This window comes from Numida meleagris, chromosome 2 (genome assembly GCF_002078875.1).
Source record: "Numida meleagris isolate 19003 breed g44 Domestic line chromosome 2, NumMel1.0, whole genome shotgun sequence".
Classification (NCBI taxonomy): Eukaryota; Metazoa; Chordata; class Aves; order Galliformes; family Numididae; genus Numida; species Numida meleagris.
In genome coordinates, this window is record NC_034410.1 from 54,137,223 (window position 1) to 54,159,202 (window position 21,980).

Consider the following 21,980-nt stretch of genomic DNA (forward strand, 5'->3'; position numbering starts at 1 on the left):
TGTCCCACAGCTGGGGCTGAGGGTGCCAATGTCTGACTGGAAATTGGTTTAGACCGTCAGCTTGACAGCTGCTCCCTGACCTGAAGCTCTAAAGAGAAACCACCTCGGTGGCAGAAAGGGTGACATTGTGCACCAGAGCCCCATCGCTGGACAGACTGAACTATGCAGTACTGTAGCATCCATCAACTAGCTTGTCTGTGGGAAAAATAAACCACTTGCCTGGAATGTCAATTAGAAAAATGCAGCATAGTAAAAAAACCTCAAGATTGTTATATGTTCTGCACATGTAAGCAATATCCCCCTAAATGCTCTTTTTATCCTACAACTTAATTCAATTTACAATAATATAAAAATTGCTTGAATATGTTCATGCGCAGGAAGCAAAGGAAGTTACTGTCAAAAACAAATCAAATGTTTTTCCCTATAATAACATGCTCTCAGCCACTATCGAACAAAAGATACCTGTGTAAAAGTGATGACAAAAGAGCTCATACTTAAAGCATCCTCCCCTGCACTGTGCTATTCGCAATGTTAAAACATGCCATTTATTACAGCATAGAAGAAAAGTATTTTTATCCACAAATGCTTTGTAATGTCTCTCTCCTGCATATGAATTATGGACCATTAGCTACTAAAGAAGAAATATTGGTTCACTTATGCAGCATGTAGCCATCTTATAAGGGGCAGTGGAAGAACATGCCTGATGAGGTAGATCACTCTGGAAATTTATTTAAAGTCAGGGAAGTCTGGTTAACACGTTTAGAGAAACAGAAACTGCAAAAGAGAAACTTTTCAGGCTAGGCTGTACAGATGGCGCTTTACTCAAAACTGTTCCACTTTGCTATGGAAAGCTTTTAATATGCAAGTTCAACCTATTCTATTCCAGGCTGAACATATTCAAGAACCTGGATCAAACTAGTCTCAGAGAAAGTGTTTGAGCAACATTTGCAGCTTAATTTTTCACCACAGATCCTGGAAGCTATCTTCAGACCAGCTCCTTGCAAGAATTCCAGTGAGGGTTAAGGATTAAAGCTGATGGATTTCATATTGGGACTTAGACTCCTAAACATATAAGTGTTTTATTTTCTTCATGATAAGTGATTTGCTTGTGGCAATACAAGATGCTTGTGCTCTAACAGACACTGAATCAGGCTCCAGCATAGCCTAATGTATATTCAGACCAGTGATTTAGCCATAGTAAGGCAGCAGCAAGACACCAACAATTTACTCAAATGGTTGGATGTTAAATGAATCAGAGGTCTTAAGTCTAGAGCCTAAGGGCAGGTTTGAGAACAGTAAAAATCACCAAAACAAATGCCACTTAAGCGGCCACCTGGCTTCACTCCAAATCATAATGTATCAGGAAGATGGAGAGAGGTGCAAAGCAACATTGTCTGGAAGAGTGTGAGAGAAGAGGAGCTTCATCCTGAGGAAAAGTAGTATTTGCATATTCAAAAATGAAAGAACAGGGGCAAATGGATGACAGGCTTTCAGTGGGGAAGAGAGAAATAGTTATTTCAGACCTGAATAGTTCAAATTTGACCATAAAATACTGGTCTTCTGCAGGAGTCTGAATACCAAAATATTAGCTGGACGTGAAACTGCAAAAAAATACATGGTTTGAAAGAGTTAATCAAAAGAAAGAACAAAATATCTGAAGAGATGTATAGTATAGAAAAACTTGGACTGCTAGTGAAAAGTCAGGAAAATATTTCTAAACTGGATGACACCATCTTCCAAATAGAATTTTACTTACAGTACTTACACTTCGTTATGCATTTCTGATACGTGGTGGAGAGAGCCACACGGTTAAAGTCTGAAGAGCCATCACAGACTTTTAAACAGTAGTGAATTGTAAAACAAATAAATAAATTTGGAATTAAATTGTAACTCAAATATAGCCAACCAAGTGTGTTAAGTGAACTCTGGCTCAGTTTCTCAGAGAAAATTAGATCTTAAAAAAGTGGGAGAAAAATATATCCTTTTGCAAATGCTTTCTTTCTGCCTTATGCTTTCAACTACCAGCTTTTAAGTTATGTTTGAAAGGGCCAGTGAAAACACATTAGCACCTCTACACAAGCAGTGTGTTTGAACATAGTTGGCTTGGGGAGGGAGGAAAGAAAGATTTCCAGCCCCAGTGCAGACAAAGCCCAGAGGCTGTTGGCATAAGCACGAACGAGGGTAGTGATTCAACAAAATGGAAAGAAAATGCCTTTAAAGCCGAATTCACAAGAAGTTCATTAAATGGCAAATAGGAGACAGGACCTTAGAAAGCAGTGTTTAATAATTAGGTCAGTGCTCAATTGCAGTGCTCTTTTGTGAACTGCAAATGTATTCTAAAATAGGAGTCAGGAACCTGCCAGAAGCTGATTTGCCTGGCTGTTTCAGAAACCCGCCTGGATCCTCTGTTTCCGTTTTCACCATCCTAATTATCCGCCTGCCAGAGCAACTGATACAGCAAATTGGCTGCTTGCTACTAGTACTGCTCCCTGCCAGCACCAAGGAGTTAACAGCCAGGCTCTGTGAGGCAGCGGGATGGCAGTCCTACCAGCAATTTCTGTGTGCAGGGACACAGGACAGTGCAGAGTTACCAGCTGTCTTTACAAACTTTCTGTCATCTTTGGGCTGCTTGCAGGTCAGCAGAGCGCACTGTATTTTGAAAACACACTGAGGTCCTCTGTGCACTTCTGACTTGGCATCTGCAGGCTCTGACAGAAAATGCCATTCAAGTCAAATGAATATTAGCCAGTAGTTGCACCCTGCATCCAGAAGAGGATTTCACATTTACAGCAGAAAAGATGAGGCTGCTGCATGTTACCAGAGATTTACTGCAGTAGAAGTCAACAGAAATGTCATCCACAGATCTACAAGATGAAGCATGCCAGTCTCTGGAGCTTTAGTAAAATGCATTTCTTTTCTTTCTTACAGCTTAAAATTTTTATTGTTGGAGAGCATGCAAACAATAAAAATTGTTTGCAAAGAAGAATTGTGCTTTCAAGGCAGTCTCTAGACAGATAAGATGGCACCTCAGAGGCAGATGGATACATGTTTGCAATCCAGTCAGTCCTGAAGCTGTGCAGAGCTGAAGTGAAGATCAGCGCACATCTAGATAGGCCTTTGTGCGGTGTGGCTGTTTTTCAGCTAATGGTTCGTCTCACTGTGCCATCTTGTTTCCCATGCAATGTTTGGGCACCTCAGGGTAAGGTGTGCTGGGCTGAGTGCAGGCACAGACTGCTTGCTGAGCCACAGGTGGGAATTGGCACTGACGGAGAGTCTGCGTGCAGGACTGCCCTGTGCCTGCTGTGCTCAAGACTTGAGGAGGCTCTGCTGTCACAGCTGTAGAGGAGATGGGGTCGGGGTGAGGCCATGGGGAGCTGTGCTGGGCTTGTGGAAAGGAGAGGCTGAGTGGGAGCTGGGAGATGAGGGCATGGCTCACCTGCAAGCTGGAAGAAGCCAGGGCTCAGCCAGCAGCCAGACCAGCACTGGCACTGGGTCTGCAGCCAGGACCAAATGTAATGGAATATTGCTGGGAAGGTTCAGCCTCTAGTGCTGTACCACCAACACCCGCATCTGTTGTTGTGGGACAACATAATTAAATAGGAGGCATTATTTTCGGATCAGGTCTCATAATTTAAAATACAATTTTTAAGGCTGAGATGAAGCTTTATTTTACATTATTTTGCAGTTGTGCAGTACAATCTTGATTATTACTACTACACTAGACTTATTTGATGCAGTAATCTTGAGTTTTTAATCTTCCTTTATAAGGTCTGCTTTAAGCCGCCTGAAATTGCTGGAGGTGGAGAATACTGAACTACAAAGTTCAGGCAACTGTCATTGGTCTCTGTACAATTACTAAATATGAAATAAGTGCTGCAACATATACTGACATGACATCATTAGTTCTTAACATGGACTGTTACTCATGAGTTTAATATTTGGGGTTGATCAGCTTTGCTTATTACTGGGCAGAAATGAGCTCAAACTTCAAGTTTCACTGGCCTCTGTGACAATTTTTTGGTGCCACTATTTATTTTAGATTAATTCAAGGCATTTTTGGCAATGCATTTTTTGCTGTGAGTTCAATTTTGCAGAAAGTACCAGATCTACTTTGGAAATACTCAACACTGTCTTAGAACCTTCAAAATTTCAGATGGTGCAGCTATCTGTACAAGTGAGGATTACTCAGCTTAGACCTTCAGTTACTTTAAACCATCTTTCCTACTGTGTTTATGGGAGCAATCCTGCAATTTTATTTACATATTACAAGGGATCTGAAAATTATGAATGGTGAATGGTTGAGATACTGAATGCCTGTGTAGAAAATCTTCCATCACAAAGAAAAGTAGGCAAAGGAAGCACAGTATGTGTACACTGCTTACACAAAATTCAGGCTCTGAGTAAGCAATGTATGCAAAGGTATGGGATGTTTTATGTTGTTGCTGAGTGAGTGGAGAGGAAAACATAATGAAGAGGAATATCGGTATGAAGTTGATTTGCAAAGATGTAGAGATACTGAAGAAGTTTCGCAGTATTGGAAGTGTATCTTAGGGGTCTGACAGTGTCATTCTCCCACTAAACAGAGTTCACAGAGTGAAACCCCACTGCATTCTGTCAGTATTGGCCAATAAACTCACCATGTTGCTCATGTAAACATTAGAAATTTGGGATAGTGCAAAACTTCGTAGAAGGTTAGAGATCTGTAAAAGCCATTTGGAGTTTTTAGAAGAGGTCTATTTTCCAGCTCTGGGCAAGTTATGGTACGAACACCATCAGAAAAACAGCTGCTCTGCAACCATGTAGCTCCTGAAAGCCTTGGAGAGCGTTTCTAACAGCGTGAAGGTTGGGACAGTGTAGGCAGCAAGCATCACTAAAACAGGAGGAGAGAAATCAGAGATATGTGAGAGCAACCACTTATCCACCAGTGGAAACTTCAGGATAATTTGGTCCTGCTGAAGCACATTGGTTTAATGAATCTTTCTACAGTTTTTGCACAGTGTCCTTGAAGTACATTGCAGCATTTTTATTATTATTATTATTATTATTATATATACAACTTGAAACAGGGAAAAATATAGAAGGAGCTGATCCTTTTTCAGGAATTTGGTGTAAGAACTGAATTATCCTAAAAAAAAAAAAAAAAAAAAAAAAAACAACAGGATTTTACCTTTCTTGGGTGTGATTTCTGGTCATAGGCAGCACTGGGCCTGGTTTTTGACCAGTTTCACTGGAAAAAAAAAAAATCATTAAAAAGCTTTGCCAAACTTCTAAAGCCAGAAAAAGTAATTTATATTTTCCAGCATTTAGGTGTAGTTTTGTCACAGAAGAAAGACAATCTATATTACTCTTTGAAAGACAAATCCTTTCACAGACAAATAATTTCAAAATAAAAAGAGTAACAAAGCACAAAAATTTCACATCTTTTGAGCACCTGTAGTGGAAATGCTAAGTCATGGCCTAAACTAGTGATTGAACACCTCATGGGGAGGCAGGGCTAACCCAGGAGAGCTCAGGTGCATGCAGTACATCTGAGTGACCAGAAGGGGTGGAGCCAGGATCCAGCACTTCCCAGACCTCATTTAAGGGTTGGCAGTGGAGGTTAGGGTATCTTGCTAGAGATCTCTGCCTGCTGGAGGTTTTCTAAAGGTAAGCAGGTTAACCTCTCCCTCCCCGCTGCATCTGGGCTTGTTCTCATTTGCTGCAGGCTAGGATTGTGCTACTCCACCATTATTGCTGTTCTTTCTGTCATATTATAGCATTCTAGCACTTTTTTTTTTTTTTTTTGCCAAGGTTATTAAACAAAGTTATAACATTACAAAGCAAACAGCAATAGAAGTACAACATACACTGACTCCAAAGACAAAAGAGACCACTGTATCCATCTTGCCTGACCTCTTCCTCCTGTTATATTTAGAGTTATTTGTATAACATTTTCATGAGCGTCTCATTGAAACTCAATCTTGGTATCACTTATTGGTGTTAAGAGATCATCTTTTTTTTTTTTTTTTTTAAGATAATGCTAAACATTTAAAATACTTGAAGGACAGCAGGGACACTACAGAGATCTTTGATAAATAACTTACATCTGTTCTTTTATGCTTTTATTCTTTATCTATCATAGAGAGTAAAGGATGTATTAAAGAAAGTTCCAGATTTATTAAACTGAGGGAAATTGCTTGTTTAAAAAAAAAAAAAAAAAACAGGAAAGAATTCAACAAGATAAAGCACGTAGGGACAAAATGAGAAGATGAGTTAGAATTTATAGAATAGAACTCAATCAAAACCAAAAAGTTCTTCTAATTCACAGGGGGAAAGAATAATCCAAGATGTTCACAATCAGATAAACCTGCAAAGAAATGACACCTAAAGAATGTTAGGGGACTGTTCTTGCAGTGCGGGGTAGCAAAATAAAGTATCCAGAGCAGCATTTAATGGAACTGGAATATGTAGGTATAATCTTCTCACAGTCACACATGGAGTAGTCTATTCATTTCTGTATCAAATAAAGAAGGATCTGATAAATTCAGAGCAGCAAACATTCTCATCAAGGTCTGTAGGAAAACACTTGGACACAGGGTCACCCCGACAGTCGGCAAAGGGAAAAGACAAACCCCCGCCCGCCTGCGTGGGAAGCAGCAACTCAGTATGAGTTCAAACAGCTCCATTCTATTAGGGCAGCAGCCCTCTCTTATATAGCACACTTGTTTACAAGACAGGTGCCCCACACATATCAAAACAAGATAGGTGTCCCACAAACATCAAAGTGTCTCACAAGAAAGTGTCTCACAACGATATCATTTCCCAGGCTATTTTAGAGCACAGCACCTACTGTTAATTAAAGCACTACAAGCAGTAAATTCCACACAGACACAGCTTACTTCTTATCTAAGGTCATACCGTAAATCTTTGAGAAAAGTCAGCTACGCGCTACCAGGCATGTAATGTTTCCCAACAAAGGTCGAAAGTAAGTTTGACTTACAAGGATGAATGAAAAGACTTAAAAACCTGTAATTAGATGAAGAGATGAGTACAGCCTGGAAAGAATGGGAGAGTCTTGAAGTATATAAAACTTAAGTATTGTAGATAAAGGGATATAGCTAGCAAACTAAAACCAAGTTAAATAAAGCATTATAGGTGAAATTAAGAAAGAATGAGTTTGGAGTGGGTGAACAGTTCCTTTCCTTCCACAAATTCTGTCGGTTTATGTGGTGATCTTTCAGGAGGCATAGTGAAAGAAACTTTACTTGGCCCATTCAACAGCTGAGGAAAAAATGTGTGAGAGAAGGTAGCCCAATATGCAGGTTTGACTGCATTGCTAGCAGTGACCACTGCAGGCTGCTTCTCACTCACTGGGAGGACCTCTCAGGCAGGAATTGACATTCATCCCACTGGACATTGGCCTTCGCCATCCTCTGTTCAGGTGAGCATCCACATTTCTTGGTCATATAATAGGTCTGTGCTGGGAGAACCATGGCACTGCACACATGGGACCTCTGTGTGATAAGGGGTGGTCTGCATGCTGGTCAGGCTGCTCACATCTCTTGGGTTAACTGCTTAAATCCACCAGGGCACGTAACCTTATGAAAAATCAACTCCCTCCCAGCACAGTATCCAAGTAACAGTAAAATCCAAACATCTTCTTTGCCATTTTTGGCAGGGGTCAGTGAAATTGTAGAGAAGATACTGTTCTGACCAGTGTGGAACATGTGTTTTGCAAAACTAACTGTGCCCAAGTCAGACTGCCTAGCAGATGATTTAATAGGTTTTCTAAGTGTGGCAAGTGCAAGGCTGCTAGTGAGACTCAACATCAGTTAGGAACAAGCAGCTATGACTGGCCGCTCCAAGAGTGGCCCTACAGGTGTCTTGCAAGTGGCCTTCCACAGGCTTGTCATTGTTGGCCTCCCCTGCTAGCTGCACAAGCTCCAAACTGGAGCAGGCTAGGAACTTGACACAATCTGGCTGGTTAAAGGTGTCCCTCTTAACTTCCTAGGCAGCCCAAGCTTCTGCTGTGCACTTCACAGGCCCTGTAGCAATCACAATGCTGTTAACGTTGCAGTCAGCATCCATGGAAAGAGGGGAAAAATGCTTCCCCCGTGCATTTGTTGGGTTTTGAATTGGCCACGTGATATTTAGTGGAGCAAAAGTAAAAGTGATCACTGTAGATCTGTCTAGGGATCAGGGAATGTGTTCTGTTTGCTTTTAGATACTTTTTGAGTGGTCCTGTGATGGAGCTGATGATCCTTGTGGGTCCCTTCCAACGCAGGATATTCTGTAATTCCAATTAGAATTACAAATTTAAGAAGCTAAGAGTAACACTACAACTCAGTAACCCGGCAGTGCTAAAACTGGGAAGTGCTGGTTAAACTTCTTGGCATTCATGTCTTGATGAGCAGTTAAGCAGCACAGCATAACGAGTGAGTTTCTGGGAGGTAATGCCTGCTCTGCCCACTTCTCTGACTTAAGGGGATACTTTCCCTCAAATTCTGGGCCAGCATTTCAACACCAGCACTGTAATAAAGGAGTGTCTGCTCATTAGCACAGACAACCCTGACTCATGTACAATGTGCTCTACCACACAGTTTGTTTTCCTGAAAGAACTTCTCTGTTGTTATTGCCAAGGATGCTGTGTTATTCATTAAAACTCTTATTAGCATGCTGCTGGCTTTCATTGTCTAACAGCATCCACTGTGTTAATGATCATACAGTGTAATGTTGAATATTCACTGTGGGAAATAATGTGCATAATACACACAGAAGGACAATTGAATGGACAGTTTAATCTGCTAGTTTATTCCTCCACTGCTATTTAAAAGTCAATATTGTTGAGGGGAAAATGCCAAGATATCATCTTATGAGGAATCTTGCCTTTTGAGATTTAAAGGAGCAATGAAAAGTAAAGAGAGCATTAAAAGTAAAGCAGTACTTACATTAAACTCTTCCAGATCCAATTAGTCACACTGTTTCCAGGTGGATATATGTTTCAGGCAATACGTTTTAACAGTAGCACTGAACATCTTTCAGCTTCATTTAATGGGTGAAATAAAATGCAGTGACCTTTCAACATTTTTTTTTTCTATATAAGCCTGAATCAGAATCCCAAACCTAAACATTTTTAGATGCTGGGACATTTGGATCTGATAGACAGATTAGCTAGGTAGATAGGGGTAAGTTTAGGTGTTTGTGGAGGAGGAAATAGAAGTCTTGTAGTGTGTTGCAGTGTGTGTAATCATAATATCTGGATGGAAAGAACATGCATTTGAAAAGGAGAGAATGACTAACTGAGGCAGGGAACAATGAAGAAGAAATGCATTGCAAAGCAATGACGTTTTCCAGGTATTGGAAAAGGCACGGGGTTGGGGAACACAAGCCACCTGAGCTTCTGCTAGGTGCTGGTATTCTGCTAAAGCAGTATCACAGGAGGGAAGCACCAGGTGAAATACAGCCCAGCTGAATACAGCAGGGCCCACAGAGGGGGTGGCTTCCATAGCAAGTTTGCTGCATGGTGAGAAGCTAAAAAGCAACAGCCATGGCTGGACTGGTGCTTGAAAAGTCAGCTTATTCAGTAAGGGAAAGAGAAGGGACATTTCACCTCAAACCCTTTACAATTCTGCCTTTGCAAATAGGTACCATGAGCACATCTGTGCAAACAGCTACATTAATGACATGATTAACACTACGTTGATTACATAGAGGAGAAGTTATCATAGGGGTATTGTCTGAATCCAGATGTATCACCCTGGGAGTACCCCCTTTCTCTTCTTGGCTTTATGCTACCAGGGAGAAGCTGGAAGCAGAACCTAAAAAGCAAGCAAATAAAAGTGATTACCGGAGAGCGTGTTCTACCAAAGCCACGGAAGGCTGAAGTGTGTGACTGTGACATCAAAAGAGTGAAAGCGGAAAGGTTAGCAACAGTTGGCAAAAACAATCAAAAAAACTCACCCCTAAAAATTATCATAGAACTAGAGAAGCACAGAATGGTTTGTGTTGGAAGGGATCTTGCAGATCATCCAGTTCCCACCACATGCCATGGGCAGGGACAGCTCCACTAGATCAGGCTGCCCAAAGTGCTGGCCTTGAATGCCTCCAGGGATGGGGCAACCACAGCTTCTCTGGGCAGCATGTGCCAGTGCCTCACCACCCTTGTAGTAAAATATTTCCTCTTAACATCTAATCTAAATCTCTCCTCTTAGTTTAAAGCCATTGCCAGTTGTCCTATCGCTACACTCCCTGACAAAGAATTGCTCCCCAGCTTTCCTGTAGGCCCCCTTTATTGACTGGAAGACCACTATAAGGTCTCTCCTGAGCCTTCTCTTCTCCATGCTGAACAAGCCCAGCTGACTCAATTTTTCTTTATAGTTGAGGTGCTCTAGCCCTCTGATATTCCCAGCAGCCTCCTATGGACCCACTTCAGCAGCTCCATGTCTTTCTCATGTTGGGGGTCCCCACTGCTCCAGCTGGGGCCTCATGAGGGCAGAGTAGACAGGGACAGTCACCTCTGTCACTCTGCTGGCCAGCTCTGTTTTGATGCAGGACAGGATATAGTTGCACTTCCAGGCTAAAAGTGCACGCTGTTGACTCGTGTCAAGCTTTTCATCCACCAGAACCCCCAAGTTCTCGACAGGGCTGCTGTCAATCCACTCATCACCCAGCTTGTATTCATGTTTGGAATTGCCCCAGCCTGGGTGCAGGACCTTGTATTTAGCCCTGATGAATCTCATTCAGTTAATGTGGGCCCGCTTCTCATGCCTGTTAAGGTCCCTCTGGATCATGCCCCTTCCCTCCGGAGTGCTGAAAGCGCTACTTGGCATGACTGACACACTTGTTCATCTACTGGGAGGAGAACATTTGTTGAGCACTATGTGAGGCCCTTCCAGCAAAATATTATTCCAAGGAATGACAAAATGTTGTTTTTTCTTATTATTTCAACTACGTTAATAAACAAGAAACTTATGGCAAATCTATTCAGCAGAAGTGAGTAAAAACTAATATATTACTGCTAACAAGTCTGCAATGTTATGAATGTTTCTACAACAATCCCTTTGTGCACTGTTGGGTATGAACTCTGCCTATAAGTACATACATGCAATTTAGTAAGGAAAGACACCAGGGCAGGTTTTTTTTCTATCTTGTGGCATGTGTAGGCATCAAGGCAGAAAGGGTGCATGCACTGCAGTTGGATCTCAACGTGGGGCCTGACTTGTTTCCATTTCTACTGTCTGTGATGTATTTGGAAATAGTGTAACAGGTTGCTGGCAGGCCCAAAATTGCTTGTTCTCTGGGCGCTGGATTTGAGAGCTTTATGCTGGGGAGTATTACTCCCCTTTGCCAAAACAATGAGACAGCATACTGGATTTTCATGGTAATGTTTTGGCAGCGTAGGGGCTGCAATGGTGGCCTCTGGGAGTAGAGCCCCACAGCTTCCCCGTGTCAGGTCAGAGCCAGCTCAGATGGCTGCAAAAGGACCAGCCCCCAGCCAGAGCTGTGCCATGAGTGACACTGATTTTGCCTCTAGGGGAGCAGATTTAAGAAAGGAAAATGCTGCTGCACAACAGCGGATGGGAGAGATCAGCACATGTGAGAGAAACAACACCAGAGCCACCGAAGTCAGTACAGAAGCAGGGTAGGGGGTGTTCCAGGCGCACAGCAGAAGTTCCCTGTAGCCCAGGAGAGGCCCAGGAGAGGCCCATGGTGGAGCAGGATGTCCCCCTGCTGCCTGTGGGCACCACACATAGCGTATCTATGCATGCAGCCATGGAGGAGCCCACGGTGCAGCAGGTGGATGTGGCCTGCAGGAAGCTGCAGCCCATGGAGAAGCCCCCACAGGAGCAGACTTTGGGCCAGAACTGCAACCTATGGTGAAGTGCCCCTAGTGGAGGAAATGGTCTGGAGGAGCTGCTGCCCATGGGGCCTTGTGCTGGAGCTGAAAAATGGACCTGTGGTACAGATCCATGTTGGAGCAGTTCTTGAAGAGCTGTAGCCTGTGGGAAGCCCATGCAGACTCCGTTCAGGAAGGATGGCATCACTTGGAAGGGACTCCATGTGGAGCGGGAGAAGACAGTGACCATGGAGGAGTGGCAGAGACAAAACATTATGGACTGACTGCAGCCCCCATTCCTCCTGTGCAACTTGGGGGGAGAACGTAGAGGACTGATTGTAGAAAGATGTTTTTAGTTTGCTTCTAGTTGTCACTGCTCTAATCTTTTATCAGTAAGCAATAAAATACATTAATCTCACTGCTCTGAGTCTGTTTTTCCCATGATGGTAACGGATGAGTGACACCTCGTGTCTCTGTTTCAGCTCTTGAGCCCTTTTTCATTGTGTTTTCTCCCCATCTTCCTTTGAAAATGCAGAATGAGAGCAGCAGAGTGGAGTTCAGCTGCCCACCCATATGGAACCACCATGAGAACCTCTCAGTAACAAGACTGTTCCAAATGTTTGGTACTGGAGTGGGAAATGATACCGTGGCTGTCTCGCTTTCTCCCTTGCCCCTCTCCTTTGAGAGGGAACAATTGGTGCGATCACAGCAGCGCACTGTACTGCACAAACACAAGCACCTGGTGCACGGAGGACATGGGGCAGCAACCCCACATCACCAACATGGTTCTGGCACAGATCATGCCAGCTGCCACTGGGCTGTCATGGCACAAGCGCTCCCCACTTGCTTTGCTGATATTAGTGAGATGGCAGTCCTGGGCTTGGCAAGAATTAAGAAGTCCCTCTGCTGTGTAAAAGATATGGCAGTGAGTATTTACAAGCCTGAGGAACTCACGCTATAACCCTACCAAGCACTGGGCAAGTTTGTTCTTGAGGCAGGCATTGCCATAATGCTGCGCCTTTCCCTAGTGGGAGCTGCAGAAGCTGAACACCTCTGCACACAGCCATCCAAAAGGAGATGAAATGGCACTGGGAGCTCAGAGCTACACAGGAGGATGGGCTGCAGCCACAATACTCGACTAATTTTTGTAGTTATTCCACCTTGTAACTGGAAACCTAAAGCCTTTCCTTCTCTGCAATGATCCAGTGAAAATATGTGGCAAAAATGAAGAGCAGATATCATGCAGGGACAAAGGAAGCTCTGGAAGTGAGCCAGGGAGCATGTTTTGGAATCCCCCTGGAGCATGTGCTGCCTCAGGGTCCATTGAGGTACCCCCTCAGCAGTGGCAGTAGCAATGGGGTGGCACCAGTGGGACGGTCTTGCAGGAGCTGCCTCTGAACCCTTGGGGTCTGCAAACAGCCCCACCAGCTGCTGTCTTGCTAAGACATCTTCTAGGTCCAAGACACTTGTCGTTAATTATCAGCAAAATTAAAAATAACATTTTGTCTGTCCAAATGTCTGACCTCCCTCCTGTCATGAACTTTGCTGCTTGCATTACAGGTGCCTCTTGTCTTGAGGGACTTCATACGGCCCTCAGTGTGCGGGCTGGAAAAGTGATTGTGCTTTGTGCAGAAGTGGGCAGCAAAGCCAGTGCAGTGAGGGGCAGTGCTGCAGCACAGGAGCCTTTGACCAGGTCCTGTTGGTAGGGCTGCTCCTTTTCATGCTGAGAGGGGTCTCTGCATGATGCACCATGAGCTGGACTCACAATCCTGCCCATGAAGAGGCCACTGCAGTCCCACCGTGCCCACCCTGGTGCTGAGCCTCGCTTTCTCTGCACTTCAGTTTCTCCTCTGTGAGCAACAGCAACTCCCTCTGCAGCAAGCTGTGAGCAGTGAGGCTGTTCAGGGCTCCTCTGGCACTCAGAGCCCCGCAAAGAAAGAGTGGCAGAAGGAAGGATTGTGAAGCTGGCAAGGGGGCACTCACATCCAGGGATTTGCCTGCAGAGGGCTTGAGACCCTGCCTGGGCTCACAGCCCTTTCTGCGTTGTGATTCTTTAGAGAAATAAGTGGCTAAGGGAAAAGGAATAAAATTCAAATCAATTATGCTGTTCAAAGTCAGTCACTAAATTAATCCAATTACGCTGCAGCAATCTTTGCTTAATGCCTAGAAGCTAAGAAAAGATTGTTAAAGCAGTGGTTTGGGAAATTAGTTCATAACGAAAGTAACCAGCAATGGAAGATGCTAAAGCAGAAGGGTGGGGAGTAAGGGGGAGGAAAAAGATGCTGTATTATTCATCCTTCAAGTGAAGTATATTGCTCAGCTATTAAAGGATAATGCACCTGAGCTAACCAAACACAGTGCTGTCCCCAGGTCTCGACAAAGAAGAACTCGAATCTCTCTGATCATTCCTTACTAAGGAAACCTCACAGCACTGTTATTATGGAAGTACAGCTCTTAATAACCACTCCACATTTGTCTTTTCGCCCGCACAATCTCTCTGCTTCTGTCAAGTAGGTTGCCAAAAACCTATTTTTATGTTTTCAAAATTAAGGCTTCAAATCAGCTTGGGAACACAGCTCAGCTTCAGTTTGCTGGTCTTTTTAATGCAACTGGCCACGTTGTACTTCCTGTTTGGGGCTTGAGATGCTCAAGGAGCTGCGGGTGTAAACAGGAATATACTCTTGCTTTAATTAGTCAGCTTGTCTGTACAACAACTAAAGAGCTGAACATGGAACTTCTGGAAGCACCGATGAAGAGCTGCGTATTGAATCATTCAAGATGGGACATGTGTCATGGTTTTGTGATTTTTGGTTATTGGTATTCCACATCATAACATCATGTAGTGGATATACCTGGTTCTTAGAAGAGAAGGACTACTACAGTCCCCACGGTACTTTGCTCCTCTGTTACCATTTCCAGCCGGAGGGAAAAGATAAAAGCTCGCAGTATAAAAACTTGCAGATCACGAGACCTCGTCCCTTTTTCCACCCGTCTCTCGTCTTGGCAGCACCTTGCTCTCCAGCCGTCTTATCGTCAGTAGTAGAGTAAGGCCTACCTTGATTTTGGGACATTCTCTCTCTCTGTATTGGATTTATCAGCTTAAATTGTAATTATATTGTATTATAGTGTGTTGTTTTGCATTCCGATATCTTATTTAGTAAATTAGTTTGTTTCTCCTCAGATTGTTGCCGCTGCTCTTTGCTCTCAGGGCCATCTCCTTACCCTTTTCCCCTTTTCCCTTTTCCCGGGGCGTGGACCTGTGGATCCCCCGTCCCCTTCGTCACGGAACCAGGCCGAACGCCCGTAAACCATTGACAACATGAAAAATGTTTTAAAACATTAGGTCCACAAATGCCTCAGTAAAGGATAGCAAACAGCGAGTGAGTACTCGGCTGATGGCCCGTGGCAAGGTTTGCTCTGAGCCTGTCTCTCAGGTGGTCTTTACAGATGCAAAAGGTGACTTAAATCATGAAGGACACTCATGCATTTTGTGAGTCACTCATATTCATGCCTTATACATTGTCATCATCAGTACCTGGGGTGGCATGCCTCTAAACCCAGATATCTCTAAATCTTAGTCTAATTGTTCTGTTTTCTTTGCTTGTTTGTTTGGTTTGTTGGTTTTCTTTTTCTTTTTCTTTTTTTTTCTTTTTTTTTCTTTTTTTTGGCTTTATAGGATACTTCACAGAAAGACTTTATTTTTGAGTCTTAACTCTTCTCTTGAAACTACATTGTTCAGATCTTCTCTGCTGGAAAACAGATACATCCACCAGTGCCTGATCTCACATATCTGAACATAAAGAATATATTTATAAGATCCTCTGCTCTGAAAAGGCTTGGATATAATTTCTGAAGCAGGATGCTTACTCGTTAACACTGGAAGAACCTGTTCCCGACATTGCATCCCAGATGCTGCTCATAGATTTTTCCTTTGAGTTGTGCTGAGATTTCACAAAAGACTTGAAGGAGTCTCATTTAAATCCAGCTGAGAAATCTCACATTGTTTACACCTTTTTGCCTAAATGTCTCGACTAACAGTTGTAGCTTCTCACATTCAAAACTGCAAGTAAAAGCTCACAAAGCCACAAAGAGCTTTAAAAATCACAGGGTATACTTGTTGCTACTGTGCAGCCAAGACATACTTTCTGGCTTTGCTTCACAACATGAAGGAGAACAGAAAAAGTTTACATTTTCTTAAAATGTAAATCGAAATCCTTATAGTTACTGGATTGCGGGAACTACAGTTCTAGCTGGAAAAAAAAAGAGTTGGTAACAGCAGGGGTTGTCTGAAAAACACGTTGCAAGTTATGCAGCCCTATTCACAGATACAAATATACTAAATTATGCTGATCAGCTAAATACCTTCAAGCAAAACCTAGCAAACATTGAAACACAAGAGCTAGAAGCATGAAATCAATAATTTTATCTTGGGAGACTGAGCAATGAAGGCATCTTCTCCTTTGTGTTCCCAAGGTCTCAAAACACTGCGTGCTTCCACAGTGATACCGTGGAGGATCAGGAATGAGCCCTGAGCTCTTGTTGCTCCTCCAGTAAGCTGCGGACAGCAGCTCCCAGGGTGTCAGCCAGCCTTCCCTGCTGCAGGCCCAGGGCTCATGGCAAGTAGCCTGGACAGGAGCTGCTGTTCAGAAACCCACAGCATCCTGCAGCACCAAGGCTATGCAAAATACAGCAAGCAGTGGGGGGAACCTTCAAAAACAGCACATTTTATATACCTGATAGCAAGACCTGGGTTTCAGAGGAGAGCATTCGGAAGTGTAGCCAGCAGCTCATACTGATAGTGAGGACCCGTTTCACCTAAACCCCCTGCAGGGATCTGAGCACAGGGACTGTCAGTAGGTCCCTGCTGTGGGAGCACTCGGGGGCTGCTACAGGTTAGGTGCCAGAGGTAAATGAGTTGCCACCCAGTTGCAACCCAGTCCTCACCTACATGGTTTCTGGTGTCAGCACATGCTGTGTTACAGTAAAAAAAACATGGCCAGGTGTGGCTCTTCGAATATCTTAAATCTTCAGTATTCACCTACTGTGCCACAGTTACAGGGCATTCAGGTTGTCCTTGTTCGCACCCTCCAGCATCACTGCAGCCTGGACACAGGGACAAGTGACATGGTGTGCCTCAGCAGAGACTTAGCTTGGCTGAGAGAAGGATGTGGCACTGGGGCATGTGAAACCTATTAACTCCGAGTAAGCAAAGAGCAGCGAAGGCAGCAAGCAATACCATAATGAAGAAAATTATGTAAGATGGAGAGAAAATGAGAATTTGTGACTTATTCCTCAGCAGTTCCACTGCAGCCACTCCTGCCTTAGCCTCAAAGTTGTCAAGCGCAGTCAATTGAAATAAAAGTCATGTAAGGTCACATCTGAAATTAACTGCTGCTGTGCACCAGTTTGCACCCATTCAACATGCAGAAAGTACGCATATGAGCTGAGTTGATTTCCTGTAATAAAGCAAATTAGGGGCCTCTGCTGGATGGCCTGTGTACAGGCTTTGGCTCAAGTAACAAAGACAGTAGCAGATGCTGGGCCAACCCAAGCTCAATGAACAGCAGTCATGAGCACATGCTGAGGAGGGCAATTTTTGATCTGATGAACTGTTGTTTTGCCATCCTCCTTCTTCTTACAGATCAGTGACCCTCTCATGTAAGGAAACAGCACACAGCCTTTGTTCACAGTGCCAGATTTCTCCTCCTCCTATCTTAAAAGCATCCCAAGTCTGTAACTTGCAGACATTTGTGTTGTGCTGTGTCACTAATCTGAGTCGCTATGACGTGGAGGATGGATGCGTGTGTTTCATGTTTTCCCAGAAAAAAATGTGGTTTGTGTGGACAGGCTACTTTAGATTATGATTTTATGATCTTGCAGAATAAAACCAGCTTTTATATAAATATAATAAAATTCCAGTGCTACAGTTCATAGTCATAAGGAATCATTGCAGGTTGTACCTTGAGCTGGAAAAATGACAGACTGATATCTTTCCTTGTCTGATTTATGCATAGTCGCTGTTGAGAGAGACAAGTTCTCTTAGGCAGTATGTAACCTTCAGAATGTTCTTTTCTCTGTGTCCCACAGTTCACTTGGGGCCTCTGCTTTCACCTCCTTATCTGCCTTCTGATTTTTAAAAAGAAAGATGAATTTTTAAGTGCAATGCAAAAACAGAGTGCTGGAAAGGGTCTTTTATTTCTGAGAGAAGGAGCCAGATGAGGAGGCTGTGACCATGTCACACAAGCCAACTGAAATGGTGTTTTCACCAGTGAGGAAGAGATAGTGGTCACTGAAGTGGACAGACAGCACTGTCCTGGACAGAAGACATGCAACCCTCACTCTGAGATGTGCTTAGAGTTGCCACTGCTTTCCATGGCAGTCCTTCAAGGGAAGAATCGAGCAGTATCATAGAATCATAGAATCATTTAGTCTGGAAAAGATTTCACAGGTCATCAAGTCCAACCATTACCTTAGCACTGCCAAGTCTGCCGCTTAGCCATGTCCCTCAGCACCACATTTACATGTCTGTTCAAAACCTCCAGGAACAGTAACTCAGCAGCTTCTCTGGGCAGTCTGTTCCAAAGCTTCACAACCCTACAATGAAGACATTTTTTCTCATCACAGAATCATAGATTTGTTTGAGTTGGAAGGCACCATGACAGTTGTCTAGTCCAACTCCTCTGCAATGAACAGGGACACCTACAGGTAGATCACGTTGCTCAGAGCCTGGTTCAGCCCGACCATGAATGTCTCTAGGGATGGGGCTTCCACTGCATATCCTGTCTAAATCTCCCCTCTTTCAGTTTGAAACCATTTTCCCTTTTCCTGCTAAAAAATCTGCCTTCTTCTTTCTTATAGCACCCTCCTTAGACAGTGAAAGGCCGCTATCAGGTCTCCCTGGAGTCTTCTCTTCTCCAGGCTGAACAGCCCCAGCTCTCTCAGCCTGTTCTCATAGGAGAGGCATTCCATTCCATGGGCTACTTTTGCGGCCCTTCTCTGGATGCGCTCCAACAAGTCTACATCTCTCCTGTACTGAGGACTCCACATCCAGACGCAGTGCTCCAGGTGAGGCCTCACCAGCACAGAGCAGAGGGGCAGGATCACCTCCCTGGAGTGAATATAATATCCAACCTTAAACCTCCCCTGGTGCACCTTCAGGCCATCTCCTCTTGTCCTGCCTCTTGTTGATTGGGAAGCCTCTGGGGGAACCAGCAGGGCACTACTGCCTACTGGGTCCCACAGCGGTTCCTGTGTGTGGTCCAATAGAACCTGCATTCAAGGACAGAAAGGAAGAAACAGAGAAATAAAATGGAGCATTTTTCATATGGTATTTGATGCCAAGGAAAAGAAAGCTTTTACTGTGGGTTGTAAGTATAAGACCAAGAGAGACAATGCCAAATTTTTGAAACATTTATTTCACTCAAGTACACATTGAGCTCTCTGAGGATCAAACACATCCACTTTATTAAAACAGAGACCTTCCCAAGGGCCATTTATATTGGCACTAACTGACACACTTAATACTTTTGTCCTGAAAGGGTCATACATATCCGTAGCGGTAGATCTGACAATATAAAAAGCTTTTATGACTTCTTGCTGTACTCCCTGCCAAAAAGTACTGGCACCTGGTCTGCAGGCAGCATGAGGAGGAGGAGGCTGCTGCCTCCAGGCTGTGCTGCTGACAGTTGATAATAGCGACAGTAGGCTGCACTTTGGTGAGAACAGCTTGCCTGTTGTGAAAGAGCAACAACACACAGATCTGACAGACAAGGTAGGCAAATACTCTTGTGGACTTAGAGATGGTCTTCTGTAACAAAGGAGCAGGGAAGGGAACATAGCCTTCTGGAGGGCCCTGGATGGAGGCAGGACTTTCTCTTCTTGCTCCTGCGAGCACAGACCTGTTGCAGTGATCCACTTTTTTCAGGACTTTCTGTGGCAGGCGTGGAAGGAGCAGAGGAGAGATGTCTCGTTGCTCAAGTCCTGCAGCAAACAGGGCAGAAGCTTTGTCACAATATAACTTTGCAATACACTTGTAGTCTATGATCTATGGTGAGAGTCTGGCTCTGGAGGAGAGCAATGGGAAGGTGGGTAATAAGTCCGACCTGCAGCAGGGTGCATCAGGAGGAAAACTTCGTTCATTTATTTTTCCCAGTCTCCTCCTGATGAGACACACTGGCTCACAGAGGACAGTCCAGTGGAAGAGGGCAGCACATAACAAGCTGTAGATACAGATGTCCATCCCACAGACATGGAAGCAAAATGCAGTCACACTAACACGGGTTAACTAACATCTTCTCTACCTTTAAAGCACCTCCAAACCTGTCCAATGGCTACATCATTCCATCTTCTTGGGGCGGAGATACTTACAAGCACCGTATATGCTTATGTCTACAGAATGAGGTTCCTTATCTTGTTAGGAAACAGAATTAGGAAAGAGAGTGGAAAGAATAAAGAATTCATCACAGGGAAATCATCTTCTGCCAAGAAAGCTCTTTCTCATGGAAATCAGTTACCATCCATCAGTGTGGCAGCACAGGGTCTTTGGGCCTGAAAACTATGAAGTGAGAGAACTATGGTGGGTTTAAAAAGTGCTGGGGCATTTCAGCTATATAGGGTAATGCAATCACATCAGAACTGTCCTTTGTTGCACAAACACTGTACAGAATCTATGTCAAAATCAGCCCCCACCCTGACAAGAAAATGGTTTTAATGCTTTTGGCTCGTGGTATATGAACAACTGCATCATTGCACCTGAGGTCAGACCCCATGTCATCTCAGCTCCTCCAGCAAAGACAGAAAGTACCACAAACTGCAAAAGGGATAACTGGATGTACTGGAAGCAGTGTTTATGCAAAGTACGGCCATGGCTTTTAGCTCATTTCTGCTCCTCCACAGATGTAGCAATTCTGAGCTCCAAGTGCTTGGCAACCTTCTCAAACCTTGCTGTCATACAGAAATCTCAAGTGGCCCAAAAAACTCACCACATATCTATTAAAATCCACTTAATATTTTCTCTTTGGTAGAAATTTGCTGGGGAGGATCAATCACCAATCACATCATGTAACTCATCTGTAACTCAGCATAGTGAAGTGGATCAGTCTAAGAGCCTGAACAGAACTAAACCAAGGTAAGCATTCATCTCTTAAAGAAAAACTGGAAGGCAAAATGGAAGGAAGAAAAAAGTTAGTTCTAAAATGTAGAGAAAACTCTTATTCACAACTAGACACCATAGCCCCAGAAATGGCAATCTCACCAGGTAGAGAGGAGATAGAAACAACTGTGACGTTAGGATGTTAGGATGGAGTCCTAAAAGAAGACAGAGTAATGCAGTGGTTCTTACTGAGAAGTAAAAAAAAAAAAAAAATGTTTATTTGTTTCTTAATATGAAACAGGTTCTGTGTTACATGCCATAAAGCACTCACCTTAATGCTCAGGCTGGTTAAAGATTTCTCCAGTACAGTGCTTAGTTCTGGGCTTGGAAGACAATGGGCTTCTGTCAAGCATTTATACAAAATCTTCAGCTTAGAGAAACCACACCTGCCTTCTGCCTCCTCTATGCTGGCCAGCATGGAACAGTTAAGGAGCTTGCGTGGTGTTTGCAGCAGAAATCCTGCTCATTCTTTTTCCCTTGCACACCCTCTCATGGATCATGAAAAAATCTTATTGTGAAGGGGGCCTGAGCAGTGGAACAGGCTGCACACAGGCTGTGAAGCCTTAATCACTAGAGAGAACCAAAAGCTGCCTGGATATGAGCCTGGGCAACATGCTCTGGGTTGGAGTAGACAATACCCAGAGGTCCCTTCCCAACTCAGCCATTCTGTGATTCTGTTAATTTCTCTGTTTATGTGTATGTATTGATGACAACAGACTCAGGCTTTGGCCTTTGAGGAGAAAGATCACTGGGGGACATGTAATCCCACTGGAGATCCAGGAAGGCAGCTGGCCTATCTCTTGGAAAGAATGACTACACAGCTACTGAGAATAAGCCTGCTGAAGGATGGGAGCCCAGAGCAGAAGTAAAGTGAGTTTCTCCATTTATGATTATGAACTGTATGACACTGAAGAATAAAGATGTTCCCCCCTCCACGAGGGCATTCACACCTAGCCTAAAGGATAGGATGGGATGGGATGGGATGGGATGGGATGGGATGGGATGGGATGGGAT

At 43.8% G+C, this 21,980-nt stretch overlaps 3 long non-coding RNA genes across 5 annotated transcripts in view; 2 read left to right on the forward strand and 1 right to left on the reverse strand.

The window, feature by feature from the left end:
* Positions 1-21,980, forward strand: part of LOC110393990 — a 44,044-nt gene that overhangs the window by 11,182 nt on the left and 10,882 nt on the right. For all 3 annotated transcript variants that reach the window (XR_002435299.1, XR_002435301.1, XR_002435300.1), the window contains exons 2-3: positions 20,839-20,942; positions 21,683-21,836. This is a non-coding gene — a long non-coding RNA (uncharacterized LOC110393990). The remainder of the gene's footprint in view (positions 1-20,838; positions 20,943-21,682; positions 21,837-21,980) is intronic.
* Positions 3,274-5,494, reverse strand: LOC110393992. Its single transcript, XR_002435303.1, has 3 exons — positions 5,432-5,494; positions 5,168-5,227; positions 3,274-4,870 (listed from the first exon to the last, which is right to left on the reverse strand). It is a non-coding gene; the product is annotated as an uncharacterized LOC110393992 (long non-coding RNA).
* Positions 5,650-12,233, forward strand: LOC110393991. Its single transcript, XR_002435302.1, has 2 exons — positions 5,650-9,901; positions 11,513-12,233. It is a non-coding gene; the product is annotated as an uncharacterized LOC110393991 (long non-coding RNA).